This window comes from Mytilus californianus, unplaced genomic scaffold (genome assembly GCF_021869535.1).
Source record: "Mytilus californianus isolate M0D057914Y unplaced genomic scaffold, xbMytCali1.0.p SCAF_4, whole genome shotgun sequence".
Lineage (NCBI taxonomy): Eukaryota > Metazoa > Mollusca > Bivalvia > Mytilida > Mytilidae > Mytilus > Mytilus californianus.
Window position 1 is genome coordinate 109,617,129 of NW_026262690.1, and position 23,729 is coordinate 109,640,857.

Here is a 23,729-nt window from a genome sequence, read left to right on the forward strand (position 1 = left end):
TATATATCAAATGCGTTTTGTTAAAATATACTTTTTTACTTTTTTGGTCTTTTGGAAAATGTTGTTTGTGCTGTATTTAGACCCCTCTACTAAGAAATTTGTTTTGCATGCACACGTATAAACATTGCAGTGTTTATCCAACGCAATCATAGGTTTGAACGTTGTTTTCAATTTAGACTTGTTTATATTTTTTCGTTTGGGCTTGTATTATATTTGCCTTCGGGTTTATATGATCCGTTCATCCTATTTCGACTCTTTCAAAATTCAAGAGTCTATCCTAAATTGAGGTAAATTATATGGCCTTCCAAATACAGTTGCGATTTCTAACATCACTGAAGAGACATTAATTGTCGAAATCCGGATATGGTGTACAAAATTTTGCACCTCATGTTTGCGGTATACCATCTTTTCCGCAAGTTTATTGTTTTCTGTTTGGTAATAAATTAATTATAAGATCCATTTTGTTACATTTTGTGATCCGTTTATTTGGCAATCGCCAATGGCAGTCATCCGGGTTTAAGAACATCAGTTGTTCGACCTGCTAGTCAAATGCGTTTTGTTACAATATACTTTTTCACTTTTTTGGTCTTTTGGAAAATGTTGTTTGTGCTGTATTTAGACCCCTCTACTAAGAAATTTGTTTTGCATGCACACGTATAAAAATTGCGGTTTTTATCCAACGCAATCATAGGTTTGAACGTTGTTTTCAATTTAGACTTGTATATATATATATTTTTGTTTGTGCTGTATTTAGACCCCTCTACCAAGAATTTTTTTTACATGCACACGTATAAAAACTGCGGTTTTTATCCAACGCAATCATAGGTTTGAACGTTGTTTTCAATTTAGACTTGTTTATATTTTTTCGTTTGGGCTTGTATTATATTTTCCTTCGGGTTTATATGATCCGTTCATCCTATTTCGACTTTTTAGAATTCAAGAGTCTATCCTAAATTGAGGTATATTATATGGCCTTCCAAATACCGTTTCGATCCCTAACATCACTGAAGAGACATTAATTGTCGAAATCCGGATATGGTGTACACATTTTTGCACCTTATGTTTGCGATATACCATCTTTTCCGCAAGTTTATTGTTTTCTGTTTGGTATTAAACTTTTAATTACATCCATGTTACATCTGGTGATCAATTTATTTGGCAATCGCCAATGGCAGTCCGCAGGGTTTAAGAACATCAGTTGTTCGACCTGCTAGTCAAATGCGTTTTGTTAAAATATACTTTTCACTTTTTGGTCTTTTGGAAAATGTTGTTTGTGCTGTATTTAGACCCCTCTACAAAGAAATTTGTTTTACATGCACACGTATAAAAATTGCGATTTTTATCCAACGCAATCATAGGTTCGAACGTTGTTTTCAATTTAGACTTGTATATAATATATATATATTATCCTTTGTTATCCATTTTAAAGAATCGAAATAGGATGAACGGATCATATAAACCCGAAGGAAAATATAATACAAGCCCAAACGATAAATATAAACTTGTCTAAATTGAAAACAACATTCAAACCTATGATTGCGTTGGATAAAAACCGCAATTTTTATACGTGTGCATGTAAAACAAATTTCTTGGTAGAGGGGTCTAAATACAGCACACACAACATTTTCCAAAAGACCAAAAAAGTGAAAAGTATATTTTAACAAACGCATTTGACTAACAGGTCAAACAACGGATGTTCTTAAACCCTGCAAAATGTGTCTTTATATTAATTTGATACCAAACAGAAAACAATAAACTTGCGGAAAATATTGTATTCCACAAACAGGAGGTGCACAAATTTGTACACCATATCCGGATTTCGCCAATTAATGTCTCTTCAGTGGTGTTAGGGATCGAAACGGTATTTGGAAGGCATATTAATTGATCTCATTTAGGATAGACTCTTGAATTTTAAAGAGTCGAAATAGGATAAACGGATCTCTATATATATATATATATATATATATATAAAAATACAGCACAAACAACATTTTCCAAAAGACCAAAAAAGTGAAAAAAGTATATTTAAACAAAACGCATTTGACTAACTGGTCGAACAATTGATGTTCTTAAACTCTGCTGACTGCCATTGGCGATTGCCAAATAAACGGATCACAAGATGTAACAAAATGGATCTTAATTTTTAATTAGATATAAAACAGAAAACAATAAACTTGCGGAAAAGATGGTATACCGCAAACATGAGGTGCACAAATTTGTACACCATATCCGGATTTCGACAGTTAATGTCTCTTCAGTGATGTTAGGAATCGAAACGGTATTTCGAAGGCCATATGATTTACCTCAATTTAGGATAGACTCTTGAATTTTGAAGAGTCAAAATAGGATTAATGGATCATATAAACCTAAAGGCAAACTATAAACAATATTTTTTTTATCGTGAAAATGGGATACATGTTTCTATTACTGAACAAAAATTTTAATGCATTGGTTCATTTTCAACAGGATTTTATATACTTTCTGAATTCTTATCATTACATTATGACGTTTCAATGGTTTATCTATTCAAACCTAAAACTCCAACTCTAATTAAAATTTTTGCTTTAAGGAATTTAATACAAAAAAGCTTACTACTTCAATGCAGTACAGAACTTAACTTAGGACATTTTTGTATTTTTAATGTATTGTTTTTGTTTTTAATATTATGGGTCATAAATTATTGACAAGCATTAAAATTCATTTTTTTCAAAAGCTGGAAATACATTAAAATTTGTTAGATCTGGTTGAACACAATGCAGCTTGAGACAACAGAGTTGAACAGACCTGAATAATGCCTTTGGTTAATTCTCAAGTCATATTAATACATTCTATTTTATCTGTACTGTAAACTGATGAATACATGCAGTTGTCTCTTTTCATTTAAACTAGGTTATATTTCATCAAACTATTTTACAAAAGTAATCGAAATGTAGATGAAAAGTAATCGATGATTACATGCTATTTTTTGCTGTAATCGATTAAATTACGATAACATATAATCGAAAATGTTTTCGAAAACAGATTACTATCGATTACTTGAAAAAATGTAATCAATTGCAATCGATTACGATTACAAATTACGATTACCCAATCCCTGTTTAAAACTTTTATATTATCTTTCAAAGTCAAATATTTTAATTTAAAAAATTATTTGTTATCAATGTTATACTGACTTCATATACAGGAGTGTGCTCCTTACGCAGAAACTGCTCCAACAGAGTTATGAAGAGATAAGATTAAAAAAGACACTCTGTAAATGTTATGGACACCATCACGAATTGGTTGATCTATACGATGAGTCTGTTTCTAAACTGACTAAATACACTTTTACCACGTCTTAGATTGTGGTTTAACATCTATGTCGCCTCTCTGCTAAGTACCAAACGTGAACTACTCCCGAATATGACTGTTATACCGAGTGTGAATTTGCATTGCTATACGACGTGTTTCGAAATTTTGTACATCCAACATTTATGTATTTTTTTTTTATGTAACTGTTTTTGATTTAGTTGACTGATGTGTTATGCCTTATCGTTTGTTGTCCAAATAATTATGAATTGCCTTTCAATACCATCATAGTCATATTTCCGAATATGACTGTTATACCGAGTGTGAATTTGTATTGCTATACGACGTGTATTTTGTACATCCAAAATTCATTTATTTATTTTTGATGTTTCCGTTATGGTTTCGGTTGAAATCTGTTATGTCTTATCGTTTGTAGTCCAAATAATTATAAAATTTCTTTTCTATAACATTATTGTCATGAAAATTGTATGGACGAGTATTGTAAAAAATAAATAGTATAAAATTCGAGATTGCATGTTAGTGTCGTAATCTCGTCACTGTTTTTGATATCCTGTGGTGTTTGTCCTTGATGGAATATGTTCGCTATTGTTCCGTGGTTTGTATGTTGTGTTGACTATGATTTTATTCTGTGTGCGTTTCTCTGTTGTTTGCCTGTGTTAGGGCTGTATTTCTGTCTTGTAGTCTTGTAATTTTAGCGATTTGTTTAATATTGTCTTAAAGCGGGAGGTTTGGCTAGCCATTCACTAGGTTCAAACCACCGTTTGTTTTCTAAAAATGTCCTGTACCAAGTCAGAAAAATGACCGATGTTATCAAATAGTTCGTTTTTATGTATGGTGGCGTTTGTTTTTGTTGCACCTTAGTGTTTCCTTTGTTTTTCTCACATAGTTGATGTGTTTCCCGCGGTGTTAGTTTGTAACTCGGATCTGTTTTCTCTTAATCGATTTATGACTTTTGGACACCGGTATACCACTGTTGCCTGTATTTATAACCGCTTTGACTAATTATTAACATATGTGCTTGAACTTTGGTTTTTGAAATACTTGTTATCTTACTGATTTCAGTTACTTTATATGTTCCCATTCTTCTGCTGACGATCGCAAAATATACCACTATATTTTTTTTTAAATCTTCCTTGTACAGTAAATGTTTAACATTATATTGAAGTAAAAGTGTGTGTGTTTATAAAGTATTTCAAGCCATTGTCGCGCAATTAAAAATTCAAACATAATGTTTCATATCTAATCAAGATTTAATGGTAAAAAATCAAACATACCTCTCGAACCTCTTTTCTTAAAAGTTATTCCATTCAATGTATTTTTTATTTTTTCTACAGCTCCATAATATAGTAACGAAACGACACCTACCTTTGATCAAGGGACGATAACACTGTATTGTCTATTCAGATTAATCAGTATACCGTAGATAGGTGTCTTGCATACGTCGATTAGTCATACATAGTTTTTGTATAGGTAATTCGGAGAACTGAATATAAACTGCTGGATTTGGGACGAGTATAAATGTGGATTGTTTCAATTTCATAGTATGTTACGCTTTAAAAAACATTCTGTCATATTCTAATTTATTCCTTTTTTATAATATGTTACTTTATCGCTATTGTACAAAATTTTCCTTTGATCTTACTGACTAATAATTTCCTATCTCAGCACAGTAGAGTGGTATGAAAAATTATCGCTAGAAACTAAGGGAGCACGTACCCGTTGTCAATGAAATTAACAACGTCGTCATAAGTTAAATAGCGATAAACAGATTATCCTAGGTCATCTCAACTCGATTGCTTTTCTCACTTTCACCCACACGAATACAATTGCAGATCTGCATAAGTGATACATACTGAAATACGAAATACCTCGAAAGACTACTACAAGCAATTAAACTAACAAATTATAATGTTTTTTCTTCAAATAATTGGATGGATTATACAAGGTGTAATGTACCGGTTATCAGGTTGTCTGCATATTGATATTGTAAAACATAAGCTGCGCTTTTTGATGAGTCAACGCAATTATAAATATAAAGTCAACTAAATAATCAATTTATCGGGTTAGTTTTTACAGTATTCATCAATTAGAATTACAACATTGTAGTATTGCAATTTTATATGAAGTTCAAATATAGGAAAAACTTTTATAAATCCGTCTCCCTAAAAAAAGTAACATCTATTTAACAAACAATATGACATTCAAACAGTATGTTCAGTTTAAAGTAGCATATAATAATTTTTTATAAATATCATAAAAACCCAAAACTAACAAATAGAAAAAAAAAACGCAACGAAACAGTAAACTTTTACTTTCTTTACAGTCACTGGAACCACCTCACATATCAGATTATAGTCGATTACGGGCAATCCACTCGATTAGACATCATTATATATATACATTGTATATATAACTAATAAAAACATACAGAGTCAACTTTCAAAACGTTTTGATTTATTTATACAGAAACTTTATAAAATATTTGCATATTGTCCTCATCAGACTTTTAACTGTTCCCATATAAGATGATCTAAAGACACATACAAGAGACTATCCTGATAATATCCATTCGAATTTCATTTTATTTTGGACATTTGAAGAAGTAATCAGAGGTAGTTCATACGTGACTACAGGAATGCAGTGCGTCTTCGGTAAGATTTTTTTTAAATAGATGATCGCTAAGAACACTACTCTGAAGTCTGAGTCTTAATTGCTAAACATATCTGTTCTCTACTACAGACTGTAGATCTAACCTCTAATTTGGAACTCATACCGAAAAACAATCAGAACAATCTCTGTGAAACATTTGGTGAAATTTTAACAACTTATGTTTATTACGCGGAGACTGTAGAGTTTTCCATCCTGTTTCATCGTACAGCAACTGTCTCGATGTTATCTTGGTGCCATCTGTGACAATTCTTGCTGCTTCTAGTTGCAAGTTTTCCAAAGATTGTTTTAAATAATAAGGGATATTATCCTTGACAATATCATCATATTCTTAGACTTTGCGTATAAAAAAATAAATAAATAGTTTCTAAATTCTTCCTTTTTGGTTTACACTTCAGCTTTCGGAATAAAGCTAATCATGAAATAGATTTATCAATAATAATTTTTACATAACTATTCCAGCTTCCATCTTTATTTATGATAACTTCTAAATGCCTGTGCGACTTACCTTATTTAATGGTCGATATCTTTATTCATATAAACTGGTGGGTGATAAGATTTATGGTGCTCTTTTGAAATGGTCAATATTTTTGTTTTGTTTGGGTTGAAATTGACAAGACATTGATTAGACAAATTATGTATGTTCTCAATATCTTCATTTACCTTTTCTGCCGCTTCATATTCGTTATCAACCACTTTATAAATTGAAGTTTCTTAAACAAAAAGTTAAGTATCACATTCTATATCATTGACTCCGTCATTTATATAAATAAAAATAAAATATGACCCAAAAAACACCTTTTGGGTACCCCAGCTGATACATGCTCAGTGTTGCTCGTTTCTTCACCAATGACAACCTGTTACCTTTTTGAGTTCAAATCGCTTTCAAACCAAAGAAGCAAACCTCCATTAATTCCAATTTGTGTATGTTTATAAAGTTAGCCTTAATGCCAAACTCGGTCGAATGCTCGACTTATGTCGCAGAAAATTACCCTTATCTCTTTCCCTACATCTAATGCTTTAGCAAAAATCGTTACTTATACATATGAGTTGATTTACCGTAGACCCACCAGGGATAAAACCAGACTGGAATTTTATTATGAAAGAATTTGTGATAATAAAGTTGAAAAGGTATTTGAACAAGCATCTCATCCTTGTCTTACCAATGTTAGACATCAACGATATTGGTTTATTATTAAGTAAAAATCTGGGCTACCCTTGTTCTCATAGACAGGTATAACATTTGCTAGTCTCCACACATCTGGAAACCTCCCTGTCAGGGTTGCATTTGCGTATTGTGCATAAAAGAAACAAGTGTTTTCTTTTTTCACCAGCAAACCGGAAAATGACATGATAAGTTCCGAACAAATTTATCAACCTAGGTTCATTCATTATGACGTCGGTGATATGTCTGGATCAAAGTTACTAAGTTTTGGTCAACGTTTTGGACGTCAAAAAACTGTGATTTACAATATTATGAAAAAGGTAAAATAAACAAAATGAAGAGCTGAGCAGAGTGATACAGACAGTGGGACGACCGATAATGTGTCAAATATATACGACATAGATTTTTGACTTAGTGGATACTACAACTATAACTTTTAATTGCTTTTCAATATCAAATCGATAGCATACGCTACAAATGTATTACTTTGGGATATCATACGTCACAATGTTAGTTAAAAGCGAGCGAATACAAAAGTGAAACATGCTACACAGAGGGACAAGTGATCAGTATGCTGGAGTTACTAATTTTCAACATATTTGTTAAATTTTGAGGTAAATGTTTTCAACAAATTTTCGGCATTCCTTTGGGAACGAAAGATGTCGACCTTTTCTTATTTTCATATGCGTCGAAGTTTCTTCAGAAACTTGTCAAAAACAAGAAGATCAGTCAAGACAGATATTTAATTTCACATTCAGATAAATTAATGATGTTCACTTCATTTACAATCAAAAATGTTGATTGGTTCCATTATTATATACACAAGAACTAGACATAATATAAACAACAACACGGCTTCCTCTGCAACATGTTTTAGACTTATAACTCGAATTTGACATAGTCATCTCAGTACCAGAATCTATGAGGCAATTTTAATTTTGAAGTTATTTATTTCCCACATCTTAATAGCAATAGAACAACTTCACCTGCATATGGGATATACATTTTCCAACTGATTTAATATTCAATAGCTTTCAGCTACTACTTAAATTTTATAAAACATCACAAATTTCTGAACAGAAAGTTGATAAACTAGGATAATGTCAAAGAACATATTGTCGATCATTGTCCTTTTTTCTAAAAAAAAAAGTTAATTGGAAGATACCAAGACCTTGTTGATAAATATTCCTTATCAACTTCACAAATAATACATGAGGGTTTTGAAGTATAGAATCTATATACTGACGTTGTTTATCATCCTTATTACTTGTTATTTTGTTCTTTTATTTGTCTTTATAAATTTTTAACCTTCTTGGTAATATATTTTTTGCTCGGTACTTCTACACCCCGCCATTGTATAATTGAGCTGTGGTAATGTTTGGTATTCTCGATTGTCATTTTTGCTTTTGTGCTTTGTCTCAATGACATTTTGTTTTTCCTTTTCGACATATTTATTTTATTGTGATTAAGATTATAACACAACGTTGAACGCTGTACCCCTATTTTTGACATATTATGTCTGTTTGTTTTGTTCACACATTGTTGTCTATATAATGGAATTTAATGCGACTTTCTTACAAGTGAGAGGTTTAGCTAGTTATTAAATTAGGTTTAATCCCCCCATTTTCTACATAAGGAAATGCCTATAACAAGTCAGGAATTAGACAGTTGTCAGCGATCGATGTGTTTACCTTTTGATTTTGTCCTTTGATAAGGGACTTTCCGTTTAGAATTTTCTTGGAGTTCAGTATTTTTGTTATTTTACTATTTGTGTCCTGAAGAAGGTAAAAAGTGTTTTATGAATATTAACAACTGTATATCTTTCTTTTGGGTAACGATTGTAAAATTTATATTTATAATATATATTGACCCTGCTTTCTGACCGTTACTATATTTTAACACTTACAAGGAATGAAACGCGGTGTGAATACGAAAATCATGTATGTGTTGATTTTTGCTTAGAATCTTTGTGAATTTCTTTATTTGTAAGATAAAAAACATCAGTTTTCACCAGTAATACCTTTTCACACCGAAATGCAGGTATATGTAACATTTCAACGCATAGACAAACACTACCTTGTATTATACCGAAGGTCAAATTGTTAATCATTTTTAACGTAAAGGATCTTGTAAACTGACAAAGGTGATACGTATAAATATAGAGACCTGACGATGCTATCATACCCCCGCACTCACACAACAGATTTATCTTCAAACGTAAGTTTTGCATTTATTGTTTGATATTTGTTTGCATGCTTTTATAACAAAAGTTTATAATTTTACATGGACAAGAGATGTTATCTTCCCTTGAATAGGATGTTTTTTTTTCGATAACTATGCATTATATTTTGCACTTATATTCAGTTATCTGTATCTTGGTGCGTTTATATGAACAATAGTAAGGAAATGACGTTTTTACACTAGTTGTAAACCTTATGTCACTTAAATGCATCAACTTATCAGATTAAGATTACCCGACGATCAAACCACCTGTCGTGCTAAATGAAAAATGTAACATATTACGTGACGAAATATCGAATAGTTGGTCATTAGTACATTTGGTCGTATATACTTCCCTTTATTTATATCTCCTTTAAGTTTGATTGATCATTCACGGAAAGTTCAAAAGGATAAGGAGTTGTGCTTACAAGATTTATCAATTGACATGGACGGATAGCCTGAAAGAAAATTAATAGATAAACTGAGAGAAGTGTACATGTATATGCCTGTGTTGAATGACAGCTGCAAATTGTCCTTCGGAATCCGGAGCTTAAACCTTACTTTGTTCTGTCACTCATCTAAGACAATAGTTATAGACTATAGTTGCATTAAGTATATGATATAAATCGAAATAAAAAAAATAATCACGCTGAATATATTAGAAATTATAATGAGTATTTTTGTAGTATTTTCACAAACCTGAAAAACATTTGTTTGCATGAACACAGTGAGTGATATGTATTTGAACAATAGTTGAGCCTTCTCTTTAGCAGGATGTTTTTCTCTATTCTATTGAAAATATTTTGCATGTTTATCAGTTACTTCATCTCTTAGTATCAAATAGAGAAAAGGAAGGAGCTGTTATTTAAACATAAATTTAAAACTACCTTACAGCTGCACGTTTTCTGATGTAATCATAGTAATCAAATATCGGTGGCACATTTTCTTGCTTAATCAGACATGAATTTAGGTTCTTTAAATGAAATACTATTTGTCACAAATGCATCTTCATTGCGCAGTACAATTCATCATGTTAAGAGGTATGTGACCTTGCTCTACAGAAAAAGAAAGGTTGTTTGGAATTTAAGTATGATGAATGGACTATATATTCTACGTACTAATTCATGACGCCGCTCAAAAATAAAAAGCTTACGTGTAAAAAATCTACTAAAAACGCTCGATGTATGAAAATATGATGCAAAGAATTGTCATATATTGGGATGAATATATGATAATACATGTGTGGGGATTAAGCAAAATGTATTAAGTGCATATGTGCAAAAAATAATTTTGTTCTTGCGTTCATACAATAGTACCACTAGGACTATAAGGATTTTACTTTATTTTGTATGCACTGTTCATAAAAATTTTAGTAAGTTATCAGTAGCCCTCGTTCTCTACCGTAATTATTTTATATTAAAAAAGTGAAGAATGAATTAATCGATTGAATGAGAGTGTTGACAAAAGTTTAGCATTTTAGCTATGAAAAGATAAGATGAAATATTCCGTGGTTGGACATTACACTATAGGAAGAACTAGGGAAGTGTATTTTAAAAGACATAAAGGCCGAAGTATTGACGATCAACGAGCACTCATGTCAGAATTTGTGTGATGTGTGTTTGCGCTTTTACTTTGCCATTTGATACGGGACTTTCCGTTTTGAATGATCTGGTATCGGATCGTCAATGCAATTAAGTGTAATTCTACTTTAAAATCTATGAAACAATCTGCTGTGGTTTTAAAAGGTGGAATAAAATTAATTAGAAAAAAAATTATGTCTGTCAAAATGATGCATCTTCCTTAAAAAAACTGTGCACTTGAAAAATGAAAAAAATGCAGTACGTTTTAAGAAAACACAAAATCGACACACAATCCTATGAAAATCATTGAGAAAAAAATCACGTTTTGTAGCTATAATAGTAACATTCAAATATATCATGATATATATTTAAAACTTAATCTTTATATGTCAGATAGTCCAGCAAAATATATTTATGTTATTACTTGAAAGAGTTCATACTATTATTGAAAAGTCTATTTTTGTTGATTTTTTTTATATCAAAATTGATCGTGAAAGATTATTCAACGCACTTTTTGGATCGTGAAAGACAAGGCGTGACCAGACTTTATGATCAGGAAACAGCATTTGTTTACCAATTGATATACTTGTAATTGGTTGAAATAGAAGTATGTAATTACTTTCTTAGAACGTAAATCATTGTTTTAATTTTTGTTGGTGATATATTTATATATTTACCCATATTTAGACCTGTTTTCATTTATAAAGCAATGCTACGTGTAACTAGACATCCAAGATAATAAGACCTACAGCAAGGTAAATGGTCGAAATGTCAATATTTGGTATAATAATGCGTAATGATTCAACAAACGAGGGAAGCGAGATGGGGTCTAGTGGTTTTCCCCCGGAAATATCTTAATGTGTGCGTTTTTGTTTTCGAAAGGGTAATGGAGCTGTATAAGTCCCCCTTGATTATTTGTTACTTGTTTTTGCTTTGTATCGATCTGATGAGCTAGGCCCTTTTGAACTGAATTTTAAAGTTTGTTCAATTGTTGTGCTGTTACACCACTGTCCCAGGTTAGAGTTAGAAAGAGGGTCGCTAACAAATTTAACCACGCCACATGATGTAGGTGCCTGTCCCAATTCAGGAGTCTGTAATTTAGTGGTTGTCGTTTTTTGGTGTATATCATATTTGTTTTTCGTTCATTGTACACAAATCAGGTCGTTGGTTTTCTCGTTTGAATTGTTTAACATATATTTTTTTTATGTCATTTCGTGGCCTTTTATAGCTGTGTGGGTTTTACTCCTTGTTGAAGGCCGTACGATGATCTAAAGTTGTTAAATTCTGTGTCATTTGGTCTCTTGTGCATAATTGTCTTATGAGAAATCATACCACATCTTCTTAATTTTATATCAGATCAGATAAGCTTTATCATCTTATTTTATACACAGGTGTACTGAAGATGTTCTTTTCATTTACAATACGATCTTTTCTCATTTGGTCCCCTAAATAGTCATAAACTAGATATATTGTAACCTCAAGTTTCCAAAATATTCTATAGAAACACCAAATAAAAAACTAATGGTGATAAGGAACACCTAAAATCTATGCTTATGACCCAGATTTTTTTTTACTGCAATGAAATGCAGGATTAATTTCTTACAACTGTCAAATTCAAGGGAATATTTTTTCGACCCTTTTTTCGTATGCAACCGGATGTGGCGTACTATGATTTGGTGGTATTACACCTTTTACTACTCCCAGGTATTTAACAACAACGACTGTTTAAAATACATAAATATTCTAAGTGTCATATAATAATCTCTGCATTAGCATCAATGTAGGATGCTTTTTTTAAGCAATCATTTGTACATATCCGTATATAATTGCATTACGTATATGATATAAATCGAAAATTAAAATAATAATCACGCTTAATATATTAGAAAAAAGATATTTTTTGTAGTATTTTCACAAACCTAAATAACATTTATTTGTATGATTCTCTATTCTTATGAAAGTATCATGTATTTTATCAGTTACTGCATCTCTTATTATAAAATAAACAAATGGAAGGAGATGTTTTTAAAGATAAATATAAAACTTCCTTACAGCTACACATTTTCTCATAACATTGTAATCATAGTAATCAAAGATCGGTGGGACGTTTTCTTGCTTAGTCTGACATGAATTAAGTTTCCTTAAATGACAAACTATTTGTCACAAATGCACCTGTTTTGCGCAGTTCAATACATCATGTTAAGGTGTATGTGAGCTTGCTCTACAGAAAATGAAAGGTTGGCTATTTAGATGTTATACCACCAAATCATAGTACGTCACATCCGGTTGCATGGGAACGAAAGATGTCGACCTTTTCTTATTTTCATATGCGTTGAAGTTTCTTCAGAAACTTGTCAAAAACAAAGAGATCAATCAAGACAGATATTTAAGGATGTTTGCTCCTCTGTTTCAAAATAACAAGCTATTAAAAGACTGTTATAAGTTGATAGTATATAAATAAAGAAACTAAAAAAGCAGAAAAAAAATGAAGGGTCATTGTGCTTGTTTTCGAGATAAAAGGCATTGACAATTTGGCGGGAAATAATTCTCTCTAGATTTTTCAAACATTTAACATTATCACCTTTTTCTTTCAAAAACGATGAAAAAATAACAAGGATTTTATAAGATTTTTAAAGATGATGTTTTAAACAATATGTAATCATATTATGGAGAGAAAAGTAGGGGTTAGTGGGCAAACATTTTTAATGGCACTACATGGATAAAACAAGAAGACTCCGAATATCTGGCAAAAGTTCAAAAACAAGAGGAGCGAACATCCTTAATTTCACATTCAGATAAATTGATGATGTTTACTTCATTTACAATCTAAACTTTCCTGATTGGGTTCCATTAATATACACAAGATCGAGAAATAATAGAAACAGCAGACACGGCTTCCTCTGCAACATTTTTAGACTTATATCTGGATTTGACATAAATCATCTCAGTAACAGAATCTATGAGAAACGAGACGATTTTAATTTTGAAATTATCAATTTCCCAAACCTTAATAGCAATTGAACAACTTCACCTGCAAATGGGATATACATTTTCCAACTGATTTCATATTCAAAAGCTTTCAGCTACTACTTAGATTTTATATAACGCAAGAAAGTTGATGAACTAGGATAATGTCAAAGAATATTGTCGATCATTGTCCTTTTTCTTAAACAAAATTTCATTGGAAGATACCAAGACCTCGTTGATAACTATTCCTTATCAACTTTAGAAATAATATATGAGAGTTTTTGAAGTATAGAATCTATGTATTGACGTTGTTTATCATCCTTATTACTTGTTATTTTTTTCTTTTATCTGTCTTTATAAATTTTTAATTTCATAATCTTTACTGTTTAGTCTATTCTTGGTAATATTTTTTCCACTCAGTACTTCTTCAGCCTGCCTTTGTGTAATGGTACTGTGGTATTTTTTCGGTATTCTTGTCCGTCATTTTTGCTTATGTGCTTTGTCTCTATGGCATTTTCTTTTTTCTTTTTTGACATATTTGTTTTATTGTGATTAAGATTATAACACAATGTTGACTGCTGTACCCATATTTTTGACATTTTTACCTATTATGTCTGTTTGTTTTGTTTACATATTGTTGTCAATATAATGGAATTAAATGCGACTTTCATACAAATGAGAAGTTTAGATAGTTATATATAAAGGCAACAGTAGTATACCACTCTTCGAAAGTCATAATCGATTGAGAGAAAACAAATCCGGGTTACAAACTAAAACCGAGGGAAACACATCAACTGTAAGAGAAAACAACGAAACAACAGAAACACTGAAGTGCAAAAAAAAGACAATGCAACACACACTTGAACTTGGTACAGGACATTTTAAGAAAAAAATGGTGGGTCGATCCTGGTTTTGTGGCTAGCCAAACCTCGCGATTTGATTGCAATGTTAAATATAACACTAAAATGACAACATTAAATGACAGGAATACAGTTCATATAAATGCTAGAACATTCAGGACAGAATACACAACTAAACAATACAATAGTACAGGTTTAATTCCCCACATTTTCTAAATAAGTAAATGCCTGTTAAAGTCAGGAATTTGACAGTTGTCATCGATCGATGTGTTTAACCTTTTGATTTTGTCATTTAATAAGGAACTTTCCGTTTTGAATTTTTCTTGGAGATTGGTATTTTTGTTATTTTACTATTTTTGTCCTGAAGATGGTAAAAGTTCTTTATGAATATTCACAACAACTTCATATCTTTCTTTGTGCATTAAAAACTATAAATCATAACGATTGTTAAATATAAATTTATAATATATGAGCTGCGTTGAATAGATAAAGGCACAGTAGTATACCGTTATTCGAAAGTCATAAATCGATTGAGAGAAAACAAATCCGGGTTACAAACTAAAACTGAGGGAAACACTTCAAATATAAGAGGAAAACAACGAAACAACAGAAACACTAAAGTGCAACAAAAAACCAAACGACAATCCAACACACACAGAAACGAACTATAAGATAACAATTGCCATTTTTCTGACTTGGTACAGGACATTTAAAGAAACAATGGTGGGTTGAACCAGATTTTGTGGCTAGCCAAACCTCCCGCTTTTATGGCAATGTTAAATATAACACTAAAATGACAACATTACATGACAGGACTGCATACAAATAAATGGAAGAACATTCAGGATGGAGAAATACACAAATTACCAATACAATAGAAAATTACGACATGCAAATAATTATTAAAGGTACCAGGCTTATAATTTAATACGCCAGACGCGTGTTTCGTCTACATAAGACTCATCAGTGACGCTCAGGGAAAAATAGTAAAGAAAGCCAAACAAAGATGAAGAGCACTGATGACCCAAAATTCAAAAAAGTTGTGCCAAATACAGCTAAGGTTATCTGCCTGGGATAAGAAAATCCTTAGTATTTAGAATAATTCATACTTACCGACCTTATGCACGCGCACGTTTACATGTTCATGTATATGTGTTCGATTACTTTTGTAACGTTCAAATACCAAATAAAAGATATTTGGACCTGTTTTGTAGAATATCGATATCGAATCAATTTTCAAACAGATACAGACTTTGCATGGAGATTTTTTTTTAACCCGAAATAATTTAACAGTGGTATTGATATTCCTTTGCATAATGTCGATTTCTATCCGACGCAGCTTATATATTGACCCTGCTTTCTGACCGTTACATTTTGAACACTTACAAAGAAAGAAACGCAGTGTAAATGCGGAAATCATGTATGTGTTGATTTTTGCTCAGAATCTTTGTGAATTTCTTTTTTGTAAGATAAAAAACATCAGTTTTTACCAGTAAATCCTTTTCATACCGAAATGTAGTTATATGTAACATTTCAACGCATGGCAAAATACATTGCCTTGTATTATACCGAAGGTCAAATGTAGATTGTTTTTCATTTTCAACGTAAAGGAACTCTTAAACTGACAAAGGTGATACGTATACATATAGAGACCTGACGATGCTATCATTCCCTTCGCACTCACACAACAGATTTATCTTCAAACGTAAGTTTTGGGTTTATTGTTTGATATTTGTTTGCATGCACTTTAAACAAAAGTTTATGTTATTACATGGACAAGAAATTTTATCTTCCCTTAGACAGGATGTTTTTCTTGATACCTATACATTATATTTTGCACTTGTATTCAGGTATATGTATCTTGGTGCGTCTTTATGAACAATAGTAAGGAAATGTTGTTTTACATTAGTTATACACTATATGTCACTAAAATGCATCAACTTATCAGATTAAGATTACCCGTCAATCAAACCACCTGTCGTGCCAAGTGAAATATGAAACATAAGACGTGACAAAATATCGAATAGTTGGTCATTAATACATTTGCTCGTATAAAATTCTCTTTATTTATATCTCCTTTAAGTTTGATTAATCATTAAAGAAAAGTTCAATTGCTTTGCATAATGAGTTGTACTTACACAATTTATCAATTGACATGGACGGAAAGATTGAAAGAAAACTAATAGATAAACTGAGAAAAGAATACATGTATATGCCTGTGTGGAATGACAGCTGCAAATTGTACTTCTGAATCCGGAGCTTAAACCTGATTTTTTTTTCTGTCACTCATCTACAACAACACCATCCGGCATTGCACATACCGGCCCTTTTTTTATTGAATTTTCAACTGATAAAAATTTTCATTTAACTACACATATGTATTATATAACGACGACTTTTTAAACTACACAAGTATTCTGATTGTCATATAATCATATCTGTATTAGCAGCAATGCAAGATGCTTTTTAAGCGTTCATATGTATTCTATCCGTCTATAATTGCATTAAGTATATGATATAGATAAAAATAACAATAACAATCACGTTTGAAATATTAAAAAATAGAGTGAGCATTTTTTGGTACTTTTTCACAAACCTATAAAACATTTATTTGCATGAACACAGTAAGTGATATGTTTTTGAATAATAGATTGACCTTCTCTTTATGTATTTCTTTATTCTTTTAAAAATATTTTGCATTTGTATCAGTTACCTCATCTCTTAGTATGAAATAGACAAAAGGAAGAAGGTGCTTTTTAAACATGAATTTAAAACTTTCTTACAGCTGCACGTTTTCTGATTACATTGTAATAAAGTTAATCAAATATCGGGGGGACGTTTTCTTTCTTAATCAGACATGAATGAAGCTTCTTTAAATGACAAACTATAGTATTTGTCACAAATGCACCTTTATTGCGCAGTACAATACATCGTGTTAAGAGGTATATGATTTTGCTCTACAGAAAATGAATGGTTTGCAATTTAAGTATAATGAACATTTACCAACCCTGAGTGCTATTATTCTATGTACTAATTTATAACGCTATTCAAACATAAAAATCTAATACAAACGTTCGATGAATGAATGTATGATACAAAGAATTGTCATCATGTATTGGGATGAATATATGATAAAATATGGGAAAAGATCAAGCAAAATGTGTTAAGTGCAGATGCAAAACAAAAGTGATTTTGCTCTTGCGTTCTTAAAATAATACCGCTAGGACTAAAAGGATTTTACTTCATTTTGTATGCACTGTTCACTAACATTTAAGTAAAAGTATCAGTAGCCCTCGTGCTCTACCATAATTGTTTAATATTAAAAAAAAAGAATGAATTAATCGTTTGAATGAGAGTGTTGAAAAAAGTTTAGTGTTTCAGCCATGAAAAGATAAGATAAAATATTTCGTGGTTGGACATTATAGTATAGGAAGAACTAGGGAAATTTATTTTTAAAGACAAAAAGTCCGAATTATTGACGATCAACGAACACTGATGACATATTTGAATATTGTTTTCTTTATAAAAACCACGCACAAATAAATATTCTAATATTAATATTCCAATTCGACAACATATATCAAAAATCTTTGTATGACAAGCGTTACAATCCAAAATGATGTGTAACCCCTTAAAGTTGTTATGTGAATATATGTGCAATATCATTGCCTATTTTGAAGTTATCCTCATCATGAGTTTAAAATGGTAGATCTTTTGTTTCTGAGTGTCTGGTAATTATAGAAATTCCTTGATAATTTTTTTTTATAATGATAACAAATTACAGAGTTGTCTTGATAATTAAAGCAAGAATGTTTTATTTGTGGAACACTATACATTTTGAAGATTAATTCATGTTAGTATACAGGTGGGTTATTTGCTTATATCATAAACATGAGCGTAAACCGTTAGTGACCTTTGTTGAAGAAAAAGTATACCATTCTGTTTTACTCTCAGGGTTTACGAAAAAAGAGGTAAGTACTACAGATAGAAATGGAAATAAATAAATTGAAATTTTGGGGGAAAAAAGGCACAATATATCATGGAGACATTTGATTTATTGGTCAAACTAGTGATAATTGCTACTCAAATTGTTTGCAGCACAATAAAGTATCTGATCATTTGCTAGTGTGTATCTTTGTTTCCACAGATTTGTTTAATCTGCACCACGATGAAATCCCTATCTGCCTTTCTAATTTGCCGTATAGGTCTAGCAGTTGCATACTTTCTATCAATTTATTCTAAAAAAAAAATGACCAAATGTATCTATAAAGGCAATAGCAGTATACCGCTGTTCAAAGTCATAAATCGATTGAGAAAAAACAAATCCGGGTTACAAACTAAAACAAAGGGAAACACATCAACTGTAAGAGGAAAACAACGAAATAACAGAACACAGAAGTGCAACAAAAAACAAACAATAATGCAACATTCATTGAAGCGAACCATTAGATAATAACTGTTATATTCCTGACTTGGTACATGAAATTTTAAGAAAAAAATGGTAAGTTGAACCTGGTTTGTGGCTAGCCAAATCTCCGGGCTTTATGACAATGTTAAATATACCGCTAAAATGACAACATTACATGACGGGAACAGAGTACAAATAAATGCAAAAACTTCAAAGACAGAGAAATACATAAATAAATAATAAACGAATAACTAAAATAATTTAGGACAGTACACAAGAGCAGCTTAATAGAATTAATCATGAACAATATCAAAAATTATTTCTTTTGCACTGACGGATCTTGCTGTTATCTTTCTGTTAGCAATTGAACAAAAGCATTATACAAAAAGTCATGTAAAGAATCAAAGCAGGTTCCTTTCTCGTCAGTATCAGTATCAGTATAAGTAAGTGTCAATGCATGCCGAATTATACAGTACGTTTGTCTTGAAGTTGTTATATTCCGGACATTCTAACAATTGATTTTTAAATTTCGGTTGTGTGTAGATTGGCATTAAGTGCGATTTGTGTATATTAAGTGACAGTTAAATTGTCGACACACACGATCTCGCCTATTTTGCAGTCATAAGATTCCATCGGTTTTTATTTTTGATTTCCAAATAGATGTATCAGGTTTCAACATCATTAAACTTCTGTTGCCCTAAATTTTGTTTCAAACCTTTGTTTTGAATACATGTTGAAAAAAACATATTCACAAGAACACATAAATACAATGATATGTGGATTTGAGTTTTTATTTTTTTGACATGGAGTTTTTCTTGAATTTATTAGTTTTTAATATCCCAATTGTATCTCCCGCCTTTTTTAAAATATGAACAAAAAAGAGTTTTTACATCGCCATAGATGCTGATTTGTACACTTGTAAGTACCGTCCATCGTAGAATGAAGGGTTAAGTGATCTTTCAGATAATAAATTGATTACGGGGAAAACTGGTCTAGATAAAAAGACATTAATTATAAATGGATCAAAAACATTGTACAATAAAACGTGTTAAAGTATATTTCAAATTACTTCACCCCTTTATTACAGCAAATTGCCGATCAATAAATTGGATGTATCTCATATCAATAATAGTCATGATAATAGTTCTGATGCGTTCTTTGTGTTTCATTCTTTCTACTCTAGTTGTACACAAGGGTGGCCACTCTGTATTTTTCAAGGCCTGAAACTGGCAAGATAAAATCATGGCTGCACTACCCACCCTTCCAATTTTTATATATATTAAATATTATATATACACTTTGAATTTTTAGTTATTTTTTTTCTTTTGTTTTCTTTGTTTTAATCTTTTTTCATTTGTTTTATTCTTTTTTATTCTGTTCTTTTTTTTTATGTATTTTCCCTCCGTTTTGATATTTCTTTTTTTAATATATCGCAAAAGTTGTTTATCCGGTTTACAAAGCATAAGACATGAACACTTTATTTACAATCAGATATTTTAATTCAAAACAAAAGTCCCATGACTATACAGATTTTGTTAGAGTTTTGTCTTAAAGTAGTCGTATGTTTTCAGTTACTTTATGAACAATTCTTGAAGACTGGATTGAATGCCTGCAAGAATGCAAATTGGCGCTGTCTTAAATTAGAAAACAATGGAATATTTTATTGCAGAATCAACTTTCAAATGTATCATAACTTCGTTTTCTCAAAGAAGCATTCAACACAATGTTGACTGCTGTATTCTAGCTTTTGTCATTTCTATCTATTAGTTATAAGTCTGTTTGTTTTGCTCACACGTCGCTTTCAATATAATGGAATTTTATGGGACAGTCATGCAAGTGATATGTTTAGTTAGCTATAAAACAATGTTTAATCCACCATTTTCTACATAAGGTACCAAGTCAGGCATATGACTGTAGTTTTCCATTCATATGATGTGTTTGAGCTCTTGATTTTGTCATTAGTTACGGGACGTTTGGTTTGAATTTTCCTTGGGGTTCAGTATTTCTGTTCTTTCAATTTTTTTTTGTAAGTTATAAAACTTTTAGCATTTTGATTTATAGGGTAACAAATGAAGTCATTAATTGGATTATATCATGTGTGTTTTGGTGAAATAAGCTTATACAATGTATACAATATCTCGTCTTTACTTAAACATCAAGGATTAAGTTGATGGCCAACACCGTGACCTTATTATAGAAAACCTTTTAGTAAGCATCAAATAATTTGATTTGAATTATGAATACTCATTCTTTCTGACCTCAAATAAACGAAAGATATTTTCACACAACCAACGCTTGCATGAATTCACCAAAGATACAAGTATTCAGCTTAAAGCCATTACAAACAGCAAGTGAAACAAAATCTGAAAGTACTTTAACATGTTGGACCCGTAACATTTATTGATTGTTCTTATGATGGGACATTATCATTCAATCAGTTGCCATAAAATAATCTGTTGTGTTTGTTTTTGATTTCTTGATTACCCTTTTTTAGCATTGGCTGCGCCTTTCCGATGTCGTTTAATATATAACATAACTAGTACCACTTACAAGTAACAGGACACGTTCAGAAAAGAGGAAAACCCCGGCTTTTCAATAATAATATGATATTTGTTCAGCCTCTAATTTTAGACTGAAATTTGTAATGAATCAAGTATAAATTTAGCGTGCAGAAAAAGATGTATTGATTTTTGCAGAAATAAATCCTTTACTTAATTCCCAATGAAACAAAAGAAGACAACAGGACAAAATACTAAATAGAATTGTACGTTTCATAAAATGTCATTTCCAGGCAATTTAAGTTATGCTAAAAAAAATACTTAAAAGGTAAGATTAAATAGTTCTAATAGTTAAGATTACTAATTGAAATATAACAAATAACATACCATGCTTTTTTCCATTTTTGTGACTTTTTGTGTCAAACGAATAGGCTTATAATGGTTTGAGTCTGTTATTTTCTTTTCTGAAGTTTAAACTCAGATGTATCAAATAATATCAACTTATTTTTTCATACTGATTCATTCACACATTGACTTTGAACAGGCATTATATTGAACAACATATTGCAATATAAGTACAATTAAAAACAAATAAAGTATATTATTTACCAGAAATGCTGTGCATGGATTATCAATAAGACTTGTAAATTATGTCCCTCGTTATTGCAGATGTTTATCTGTTGGAAAATATTTAATGTCTACCCACTGCCTCTGTGGTTTCTTGGTAGCGTGCTCGACTTGGGTGCGGAAGGTCGTAGGTTCGAAACCTGGACTGGTCAAACGAAAGACTTTAAAATTGATATTTGCTGCTTCTCCGCTAAGCACGTGGCATTAAGGAGTAAGAACAAATACTGGTCAGCACGTACAGATTCAGAAAAAATGGATAAAGGACTTTTACCTTGTGAATTAGCACATTTAAATTTTCGTTCAGCGTGTCAGTCTATTGCAAAGCAGGAGTAAATTTCATAGTACATAAACATGTTGTCTTCCAAGAAATGCATATTCATTTGCCGCTGGACGTTAAGCAGCCATCCACCATCCACCATCATCAATATCTACATATTGAGGGAAACTAAAAGTAAAGTAAGGTGTTCTAATGATGGGACATTATTATTCAATTAGTTGCATTGAGATTTAGAGCGAGCATGTCAGTAACTGCTAGTAGTCTTTTGTTAATTTATGTTAATTATTTTGTTTAGTTTCTTCAGTTCCCTCTTAAAAAATCGAACTCTGACCTCCTGTAAACTGAGTTTAACTGCACGTTTTGCAGCGTTTTGTCTACATTTGCTAGAGGGATACGTGGAGGATACAGATCTCACAAACCATATCTAAATCCGCTGCATTTTAGTGTCTGTCTCAAGCCAGAAACATCGGGGCTTTGTTATTCTTGTGTCTGTGTTTTCAGTTTTTTGTATATTTGTATGTTTCAAAGTTGTGTGTGGCGTCCATTTCGTAGAACTAGTACGTGTAGTATAAATCACTATTTAGGAGAAAGATGGAGCCCGCCTTCGGTTGCCAATTTCACCACTGCGTTGAAGACTCAGTGGTTGCCTTTGGCTGTTTTCTGCTCTTTGTTAGGATTGTTGTCACTTTGACACATTTCACGTTTCTGTTTTCAGTTCTATGTTGAACATTTGTAAAAATGATAAAATTGAGAATGGAAATAGGTAATATGTCATAGAGACAACAACCCGACCAAAAAGCAGACAACAGCCGGAGGCCACCAATGGTTCTTCAATGCAGCGAGAAATCCCGCACCCGGAGGTGGTCCTCATCTGGCCCCTAAATAAAATTGTTTACTAGTTCCGTGAAAATGGATGTCATACTAAATTCCAAAACATATAAATGAACTAAAATTAAAAAACATACTAGACTAACAAAGGCCAGAGGCTCCTGACTTGGGACAGGCGCAAAAATGCGGCGGGGTTAAACATGTTTTGTGAGATCTCAACCCTCCCCCTATACCTCTAGCCAATGTAGAATAAAGAAACACATAGCAATACGCACAGTAAAACTCAGTTTAAAAGAAGTCCGAGTCCGATGTAAGAATAGGTA

The 23,729-nt window shown here is 31.5% G+C and overlaps 3 protein-coding genes across 17 annotated transcripts in view; 1 reads left to right on the forward strand and 2 right to left on the reverse strand.

Annotated features, from left to right (window-relative positions):
- The window catches only part of LOC127739087 (leucine-rich repeat-containing protein 70-like), a 48,904-nt gene extending 44,235 nt beyond the window's left edge, over nucleotides 1-4,669 (reverse strand). For 7 of the 8 annotated variants that reach the window (XM_052250680.1, XM_052250679.1, XM_052250676.1 and 4 more), the window contains exon 1: nucleotides 4,584-4,662. The gene's annotated coding sequence lies outside the window, so the exon portion shown is untranslated. Of the gene's footprint in view, nucleotides 1-4,583 lie in introns of all 8 variants that reach the window. The other variant, XM_052250673.1, reaches the window with a different exon arrangement.
- The window catches only part of LOC127739083 (cytochrome P450 2C29-like), a 480,581-nt gene that overhangs the window by 319,833 nt on the left and 137,019 nt on the right, over nucleotides 1-23,729 (forward strand). The window lies entirely within an intron of this gene.
- LOC127739081 (protein slit-like) overlaps nucleotides 22,573-23,729 on the reverse strand; it is a 58,757-nt gene continuing 57,600 nt past the window's right edge. For all 5 annotated transcript variants that reach the window (XM_052250654.1, XM_052250652.1, XM_052250651.1 and 2 more), the window contains one exon: nucleotides 22,573-22,746. The gene's annotated coding sequence lies outside the window, so the exon portion shown is untranslated. The remainder of the gene's footprint in view (nucleotides 22,747-23,729) is intronic.